The sequence below is a fragment of the Condylura cristata genome, unplaced genomic scaffold (assembly GCF_000260355.1).
Source record: "Condylura cristata isolate star-nosed mole 26May11 unplaced genomic scaffold, ConCri1.0 scaffold00021, whole genome shotgun sequence".
NCBI lineage: Eukaryota > Metazoa > Chordata > Mammalia > Eulipotyphla > Talpidae > Condylura > Condylura cristata.
The window spans coordinates 16,796,703-16,806,935 of record NW_004567122.1 but is presented as its reverse complement, the minus strand read 5'-3'; the positions used below and the strand labels follow the sequence as shown (position 1 = coordinate 16,806,935).

Below are 10,233 nucleotides of genomic sequence, written 5' to 3'. Positions count from 1 at the left end.
ATTCCCGCCTGCCCCGGAGGTGACCACATGGCTTGGCAGACCTCTCCTGACCCGCCCGCTGCTCCCCTCAGCAGTGTACTTCCTCGATCTGCTTGTTCTGCTCCCCACTCTGTCTCTGGTGAAATCTCTCACCACCCCTGAGCCTCTGGCCTGTACCCCAGTTCTGTATGCACAAATAAAATCTTTAAAAATAAATAAATAAATAAATAAATTTTATTTTCCATTATTAGCAGGCAACTGGTATGTGGAGAGCCAGCATTCAACCACTGTAATTTAACACCAGAGACCAAAGTCCTACTTAGATTTTGAAAACAGATCACACACCTCTTGGCTGTGACCGCTGATGACATCCAGCGCCGGAGTTCGGTTTCCCTGCCATCCCACCACCTGGCCCATCCTGGGGGTAAACTGGCCCTCTACTATAATCATGTTATAGCCTCTATAGTTCTTTACCCTACACTTCAGTGATCTTTAAGATGCCTGCATTTTGCAGCACTTGTATGGTTAGTGTGTTCTACTATGTGACTACGGCTAGTATGTAACTGTGGTACAGTTACATACTATTATGCTTCAGTTTTTAAAACAAACTATAGTACTTAACTATGTATACCCTCTGGTTTCACTTGGCATTTCTGTAACCTCTTTGTAAAAAAAAAAAAAAGTTACACTGACAGCACAATGACCCTCTCAAGACACCTAGCACCAGCTCTATGGTGAGGGCCCCACTCGGCTGAACTTGAGCAGGGCTGGAATGGCCCCATGTGTCTGTGTCCTAAGCGCTCGCAGGACAGCTCAGAGCGTGGTAACAGACACTCCCCATTTGTCCAGGGTCTTTGTTTCTACTCAAGTATGCTTGTCCTGACTGATTCCCAATTTCTTTTCTCCTGATGGCTCCTCATTTCAAGAAAGCAGAATATAACCAGTCACAAAGGTATCAGAACCGAACAGTGAGAGGCTGTCTCACAATCGGCCGCTGAATTGTTCATTCCTTCCCAGCTGCAAAATCTACTGGCATCTAAACACATTCTAAGTTGTGGATAATTTGTAGAAGTATGTGTCTGCTTTGTTCAAAGACAACTGTTTCATCCAGAAGCCAATTCAGTAGATTTATCCTCAACAATTACTGGGCTTTGATCACCCTAGAATAGGTGGTGTCTAGCTGTCCTTTTCCCGTGCACTTCCCTTATCAGGATACATGTCTGTTGATTTGTGGGAAGCTGGCTGTTTTTCGTTCCTGACAAACTCCAGTGATTAAAATGTAGTGGCTTGCTCTTGTTGCTCTGATAAAGGTGACAGCTCCGGAGTTTTCACTGGTGGTAGATATCGCCCATGCAGATTGCTTTTTAATGAAAGCAATATATTACCTTACCTAGAGACCCTGAAGCCTTACCTTGCTAATGTATTCTCGCTTGGCACCACATTTATCTATAAATTAGTTGTATTAAACACACTCCTTACTATTTATCCACTCTTTAAAGAGTTTTTCTAGGGAGAGGATTTTACCCCCTTTCTTCACCTCAACTATTATTATCCACAATGACAACACCACATGTGTTTTAAAGTGGGCTTTCCACTAAACATTCCTAGCATGGAACATTCCATAAAATATTGCTAGGTTGGAAAAGATCACGACAACTCTGCTCAAAGATCTGATATTCCTTCACCACCGTTAGCCATTCATGAAAGGATGGAGTGGATAAGAGCACCAGTCTTTGAGTTAGTCTCCTAAGAACAAGTACTAATTCTGAAGACAAAGTCCACTAAAGAGTAAGGCTGAATAAATAAAAAAGAAGTAAATGAAAATGGAGGCTGTTAAGGTTTAAAATTGGAGATTATAGGGCACCTATCCGTGTTGAAAAATTAAAGAAAATGTGTCCATATGTACAAACTGAAAGAAATCCTACCCCAGTTCAAAACTAAAATAATGCCCCAAGATGCGACCCTGTTATCACTGTAGCTCACTCACATAAGCTGTACAGGGTAACTGCAGGTGTATGGTCACCGTCACAAATCCCGCAGGCAGTGACTGGAATCTGTTACCTCTGGCAGGAAGAGCCAGAGCCATGTGTGAGGTACACATGCCATGCTGTGGTTCTGGAAACAGCCACAGGACCAAGGCCTTATAATGACCACTGAACCCAAATTGGAAACAACTATTTTGCTGCAATGTGCCCTCTCTGACCTAAACCCAATATTAAAGATTTTACAGAACTATAAATCAAATCCATTAAAGACCAAAAACCCAGTGAACCAGTCTGAACTAAATCCAGACCTACATATTTTCTAAAACAACTGAACTGTAACAAAACTAAAACATCAAAATATTCTCCACCCTGAATCGATATTTCATTTGGTCAAGTCTCTGAACCATATTTTCTATTTCAAGACAGGATTATTGCTGAGTTTTAACCAGCACTTTAAAGAGGAGATACAGAAGGGATGTTTGTGCCCTAGTTGGTACTGTGAAAAAGTATTTAGTAAATGTGTGAAATTGATCCCTTTTATAAATAACTTAAACACGCAATCATTCAAAGAGAAGTCAGAAGGAGAAAGACAAATACTAGATGATTTCACTCATATGTGGAATATAAAGGAACAGACAACACTAAGCCAAATTCAACCCTAGAATCTGACAGCAGAATTGAAGCTACCAGAGAGGATAAGTGTGGGGGTGGGGAGGGAAGCAAAGTGGGGTGTGATGTAGGTCCGTTTGGGGCTTTGGCAGTGGTGTGGTTGGAGTGATAATACACGTCTGAAGAGACAGGAACCTATATCTTTAAATCACATGGTGTTCTACACTGTTGTGACCTCAATAAAAAATACGATTAAAAAAAAAGCAAATGCAATGATTATATTGTGAATTGAAAAGGCACACCTTTATGAAGTGGTCAATTCTATGGAGAGTGAACAGATTTCATGGTATGGTAGAGAAATCAAACAAGCAAAAATATATATACACCTCTATTATCAACTTTCACTTTAGGTTTCAATGAATTGTGTTTACTCCTGTTAGAATTCTAATTATTGGTTATTTTTGTGGATTATTAATGGTAGAGAAATAGGTAGTGAGCAGAAAATAATTTTGTAGTAACTTTGGCCCATACAAGTGAAAAACCACAAAGTATAAAAGTACATGTTTAGAAATTTTATGCTATCCTGGACAGACTAAGCATATGGGTAGTTTCCAAAACAAATTTGTATTTAAGGGAAAAATTCTCTAACATTTAAAATTGTATATATTGCCCTTTTGTACTGTATATACTTGAATAGGTCTCTAAAAATAACTGAAACCTATGTATAAGATATTAACTTGTTCTGGCATCTACACATGGAGATACACATTTATCTAAACAAGTCTAGCTTTTCACAGATGGCATATCGCTACGGAAATGATCAGAAGCAGAGAGTCTACAGGTCAGTGGCTTTTTTCCAACAAGATCAAGTAAACCATGGTTCTTGGCCAGAACACTATTATATTCAATCTACCTCTGAAAGCTGTGATGAAAATGTTGGAAGTCTATCATGCTCAAAATACAAAATAACAAAATTGTTCTCCATTTTTAGCAATTTCTCTCAAAGAAGTAATCACAAATATAAGAAGATTTGCCCACAAGGGTTATGCACAATCAAAGTGTAGCAGGAACAATGAACTCATCACTAAACTCATCTCCTCATCCTCCAAGACACTCTGGCTGATGCAGATTTCCCAGGCTCCCCTGTATTGAGGTGGCAATCAGATCAAGTTCTGTAATATGAGCACAGCAGAATTTAGCTGAGAAATGTGACCAAGTAAAGTGTGCTGTATGTAGGTCACTTTCAATCTCAGTGGTAACAGTTTAAGATCTTTCCCTTCCCACAGTAAACTTGGAAGGTTCCACCTATTAAGGTAGGTGGAGCCACAACATGGAAGGACCTTGCATCCGGGGAGCTCCACTTGAACGATGCTACCTGGTGATCAGAAATTGGTTTAGGTTCTACCTGGGTTTTAAGTAAGTCAACTTGCGAACACCTGGGGAGATTTCATTTTACCTACTAATGTCACCTTAATATACAACTTTAATTTTTATAATAGCAAAAAACTGTAAATAGCTGTAATTTACCTAACAAAGTGATAGTGACAATTTGTGGTGATCCCTAAAAATTTTCATTTCCTTTCATGAATTGTTCTGAAGAGTGTTCATTTTCAATACTGCAAGCCTACACATTTGCAATGAATGCATACAAATGTATAATTTTGATATTACAAAATCAATTTAAATGTGTCTCACTTGATGGTGGATAGTATTGAGCAGACTTTTAAATGAAGGAGAAAAAAAATTTATGCTCCTAAAATGTTAAAATAGTTATGAAGAAAAAAACATCCCTTAATTTTTCTTCACAGTTTAATTTGACTTTATTACATGTGTTAAGTGGAAGGAATGTTATTGGTTGGTTTTGGCACACACATTTTTGAATCGTGTGTGTGTGTGTTTGTATGTGTGTGTGTGAGCTAACAGGAATCAAATCAGGAACCTGAACAAGCAAGTGACCCAGGCATGGTTGGATTCTTAACACTCTCCAAATCATATTGTTATGAATGGCTAATTTCCCTAGAAAATATCAAGATCCAATTTTTGTTAGATCATTAACCTAAGGATAGAAGAACAAGCCCCCCCTTTTATATTTAGTATCTTTTATTTTAGGTGTATATGTGGCTATTAACCACAATAATATGGTTTTTACTGCTATTCATGATGGTCATCACTCACATGATGCAATCAGTGTCAATTCATGTATTTTTATAAAAGCCAAATGCATACTGTCCTTCGTTCCCACAGCATGTTGTGATTTAGTTGACTTGTGTATGACCAATTGAACCAGAATAACCGTGTCCTTCTTTGCACTGAACCATCATTCTGACTGAAACACACAGCATGTGTTAACAGAGGCTGTTTAGACACCTTTGTGTATTCCCACAACCGCCAGTTGAGCGTTGTTTGGACTGCTAGTTGATTCTCACCCTACCTACAGGTTAATACACTAGCCTGCTATTATTATTTCATAGATGCTAGCAGAAGACACAGCCTCCTGGCCAGAGGCCAAGGCTTCACTATTGGTGGCAGGGCACTCGGAACAGGGGCGTATCTGCATTCATGCCTCTCACTTCCAAGTCTCATGAGGGCAAAGTAGTAGACCCCGAGGGATGTTTCTATGTAGCCAGCTTGCACTGCACCTGAGAAACAAACGTCTTTGGGGAATATTCCCCTTTTACAGCAAGAAGTAATGCAAGCCTCCCCTTTATTCTGAGCGAGAGAGGCCACTTCCTCAATCATAGTTGATGCTTCAATACCCCTGAGAAATGAAGAGCAGTCAAGGTCTTGCAGCCCTGCTTCTATGCCGAGTTAGATTTTTAAAAAATAGCCCTCAATCACAGGATGTCAAGACAATAATGAAGTGTGAGTACATCTTTATAAATTTAGATGGATCTTGCACTAGGACTTCATCACAGTTCTTTACATTCTCACCTCATCTCAAAGCAACTGGAAGTAGAAATCACAGATGGTGCATTCTGGCTTGTGAAATAGTCAACAAAGAATTGTGATTTGTGCAGACACAATGAAAGTAATGCATTAAATGAAAAAGTTGGCAAATGAATGTGCATTTATATGTTTGAATTCAAAGATATATTTAAGGAAGGTGTCGTTAAGTGTTTCTGCCTCTGTGCTTTAACCCACTTCTTTTAATTCAAATGTAGCAACACTTTTACTTTCTTCCTATTTCAGAGCTATTTGACATTAATACCCATTGGTAATCCCACTAAAGGCACATATGCGCTCTCTCCCGTAGTATTCTAAAGTGGATCTCAGCACAGAGTATTAAGGTTACGTGATGTCCACAGCCAAATCACCCAAGTCTCTAGGGATTTGCTCTCAGAAACCAATTTCCCCTCTCAGGAAAAAAAGTTCCTTTTCAGCAGGTTGCAGGTAATGACGAACTTAACTACCTTAAGAGTATGAATTGCTCACGCAAAGACTTTTGTTGACATCATCACAATTTCCAGAAAGAAAGTTCACTACAAATTAAGAGGAAAGGGTCTTAGCAGCTACAGTACATTTCATAATGCAATTATATCTGCAAGGTTTTCCCAGAGTTTTTCATGCAACACCAGCTGTTGACTAAGCTGTTGCTTTTTCCTCAGAGAGGTGACACCGAGGTTCCCACATACCCTGCATGTGGCTTGACACCCAGATGGAGCGGATGAAGGGATGGCCTCTCCAGCAGTCCTGAGCCACAGCCACCAGCATTACTATGCTTGAGACCCACCTCCCAAGGGGCTTTTTATTTTTAAAATAAGCCTAGTGGGCCCTCCCTGGTGGCGCAGCAGGTTAAAACACAGCACTGAAAAGCTAAAGTCACTTCCACATGAGTTCGATTCCCGCCTGCCCCGGAGGTGACCGCATGGCGTGGCAGACCTCTCCTGACCCGCCCGCTGCTCCCCTCAGCAGGGTACTTCGTCGATCTGCCTGTTCTGTCCCCCACTCTGTCTCTGGTGAAGCCTCTCACCGCCCCTGAGCCTCTGACCTGTACCCCAGTTCTGTATGCACAAATAAATCTTTAAGAAAAAAATAAGCCTAGTGGTCTCTCTTTTCTTTTAAGACTACTCTTTATTATTATTATTATTATTATTTTACATTATTTTTCATTTTGTAAATTTTTTCATCTCAGTTGAAATCTCCGTGGACTTCATACCACCATGTCACTCATGTGCCATCATGAGAGTCCCTGCCCCAGTTTTAATCCTGTTCCCCTCTCCTTCCCCATAGAATGTCTCTGGTTTATAGTTGTTAGTTGATGTTCTTTTTACTTTATTACAATTACTATACACACATACGCACACATATTTTTTTACTTCCCCGAGCCTAGCAGTCTCTTAACACAGCAGAAGGCCTGTTAACACAGGCCAATTCACACCAAGCAAGCTCAACGATTTGAAAACTCCCCTGGTGACCTGGAAAGGGCTCACTCTCAAATTTTATCGAACACAAGTTGTGTCAAAAAGGCCAGAACTCAATCCCGTGTTTTACCCTGCATATATATATAGTCCGTAAATACTGGGACATGATAGGGCTTTGTGGAGAGAGAACATCTGGCCATGCCTTTGCCCAGCAGTTCCGGAGTGCCACCAAGCATGCCAACTACCCCTGGGAAGCCCTGCCGGACCACCTACCTGCTGGGACTGCCACCTCCTGCTTCGCGACCTGCTAATCTGCTGCGACCTTTCTATTTTGAACTCAGCTCCTGTTGCATCCAGACAATTTGATTGACAAAAAAGGACTTTCCGATCAAAAAGGATGCGAAAAACTTCCAGATTTAGATTACCAGGGAAAAGAAGGAGATTATCAAAGATCTAAATAATGCAACCCATAGCAAAACATCCCAGTAAATCATAGCAAACCAGCTAAATTAGACAGCACTGTCCATAGACAATTACACTGTTGGGCTCCCATGACAGCCTTTAAATGTGACATGTTATTTGACATTCTTGCAATTAGGGCTTAGGAAAAAAAATCAATTTTTTTCTATTCCACTTAAAATAAAAAATGTACTGTTTTCCAATGAAATGCACCTTTTTTTTCTAGTCAAGACAGACAAAAAAGTAATACTAGAACAAACATATCACAGCTGCATGATGAAGATAGACATTTAAAGTCTAATTTTATTAGATTTTATGAAAGGGCAGAACCTAGAAGTAATTACCAGCAAGTTATATTTACTTTCGCATCATTATCCACAGCCGTCTGAATGGGCTGTGAGGCAGACAGTCAGCGGAGCCCTGTGTGAGCTTCTGAGGAGCTGTAGAAGCGGATCTGTTGTGCACTCACACAGGGGCAGGCGCCTCTGTTCTGCAGCCAGACCCTCATTTTTTTTTAAAAAGAAGGATTTATTTATTTATGCATACAAGAGCTGAGGAGTAGACCAGGGGAGTGGGGAGGGGGTTTGAGAATATTCCCGAGAGACAGAGTGGGAGCAGAACAGGCAGATCTACTGAACACACTGTTGAGCGGAGCAGCGGGCGGGTCAGGATGAACCTGCTGCACCACGTGGGTCACCTCCCTGCCTGGGGACCTGCAGTGGCTCCTGATAGCTTCATAGTGCTGAGGCTTAATCCCTTGCGCCAGTAGAGGGGCCCCAAAGGTGAGAGTCTTAATGGAATAAAATGCTTCCAACTTACTGTCACCCTTCCCATCTTAAGTCCCTTCTGCTTCTTGTATTCTCTTAAAACCTATGATAAATATTTGACATATTTTCTTTCCAAAGACATTTAGCCTGAACCAAACATTGCTCCATTGTTACCTGCAGATACATAAATAGTAGTAACAAAACGACAGGAACAATAAACTAGTATCATTTGCACAGTTTCTATGTACCAGGCACTGTTCTGAATGATTTATAGGAACTGTCTCAACTGACCTTCAGAGTGACCTTATGCACCTGACCCGTCAACAACTTCCTAGGTTCACTTATATATGGGTTTTCTTGTAAAGAGATAGTGTAAATTTATTATCAGTAAAGACAGTCCAGTACTGTAAATGTATTTCCTATTATGATTTTAAAATATTATCTTTTCTCTAGCTGACTTTGAGAATACAATAGAATACATATAACATACAATATATGCTTTAACCAACTCTTTATGCTACTGCTAAGGCTTCTAGTCAATACTATCTAACTTTTGGGGAAGTAAAAAAATGTGGATTTCTGTCTGTGTGGGACGCGATGATCCTAACCCCTGTTATTCAAGGGTTGGCTGCATTCAAGGGTTATTGTCACCAACAAATATGTTTGCCACTATCATTAGGTAAAGGGATTCCAGCAATAATTGCTCAGTAAATCGCAATTCTTGTTATTTACTCGACTGTAAACAGGGGCTTATGATGGTCAAGTAAAGTCTGAGATGAATTTTGCATAAAGTAAATCAATCATATATTGTGGGCAGTATAGTACCTACCTACCCCCATAGAAGTCCACATCTTAACTGCAAATAGGCTACCTTCAGATTTGGTAACTTTTAGGGAGGATGCCCAGAATGCACTGAGAGCTGTGATGCTCACCATGGCATTTCACTACAAGGAAATGATCCAGGATAAAGTCAGCCCAGAAATAGGGAAGTCTGGGGAAGCAGTAAAGGCTGAGATTCTGGGGGCCTCCCTGGTGGTGCAGGGGGTTGGAGCGCTGCATTGCGAAGCTAAGCCAAGCCATGGCCACTTCAGTGCGAGTTCGATCCCTGCCCCAGAGGTGACCCACATGGCATGGCAGACCTCTCCCGTCTGGCCAGCTGCTCCCCTCAGCAGTGTACTTTGTTGATCTCCCTGTCTACTCCCCACTATTTCTGGTGAATCCTCTCGCCGCCCCTGTACCTCTGGCCTGTACCCCATTTCTATATGCATAAATAAAGTCTTTTTTTTTTAAAAAAGGCTGAGATTCTGTTGTTTTCTCCTCTTTGACTTCCACCCTTTCTTGGCATCCATGTGATAAAACCAGTGTACAGAGAGTACTGCCAAGCTAGGCAGCTGACCAGAGCCCTGGCAGGTCTGATGGTGCTCCACAACACAGACAGGACCAGTTAATCGACTGTTAACAAGTTTACAAGTCAACTGATACCGTGTTACTCAAAGCCGCCATTAATATTCTTTCCGGACATCTGCACTCTAACTTCCATCTGGTAAGTCCCGGCACACCCTACCCCTACCCTAAATCGTATGGTCAGACTATCTGGCATGACCCAAGGAGCCAACGCAAACGAAGACACTCCTACGACGCGTGATACTCACAAAGGCCAGAGTCTGCTTCCCAGAAGTCAAGGGTGAAAGCTGGGCTGTTTCCTTTCACAGGGCTAGATCTTTAACTACATCCTCATCAACTTGGGTCAAAAGAGTAAGTAGGATTGTTCCCACTGAATTGGAAAAAAAAAAAAAAAAAGGAGGAAAGAGCACCAACAAGAACACAATGCTTCTGAACCTGGTGCTGGGCCCTGGAAGATGAGAGTGGGCGGAAAAACACCCTAATTGTAAAGGCCCTAGTTCTGCATTAAGGAGCTCTGTACCAAGATAAGGGGGCATTCAGAAGATTTTTTAGAGGGAGTGATCTGAACAAAGAACCCTTTTGTAACGTAAACAGTTAGCTCTCACTTTACAGTTCACAATGTCATGCTTTTATGTACTGGGCTTATTTTTTAATAAGCCAGTTGCTCAG

The 10,233-nt window shown here is 41.1% G+C and overlaps 1 long non-coding RNA gene across 1 annotated transcript in view; it reads right to left on the bottom strand.

The window, feature by feature from the left end:
• Window positions 1–9,885, bottom strand: part of LOC105853914 — a 148,490-nt gene extending 138,605 nt beyond the window's left edge. The window contains exon 1 of the long non-coding RNA XR_001145655.1: window positions 9,813–9,885. This is a non-coding gene — a long non-coding RNA (uncharacterized LOC105853914). The remainder of the gene's footprint in view (window positions 1–9,812) is intronic.
• Between the last annotated feature and the right edge of the window lie 348 nt (window positions 9,886–10,233).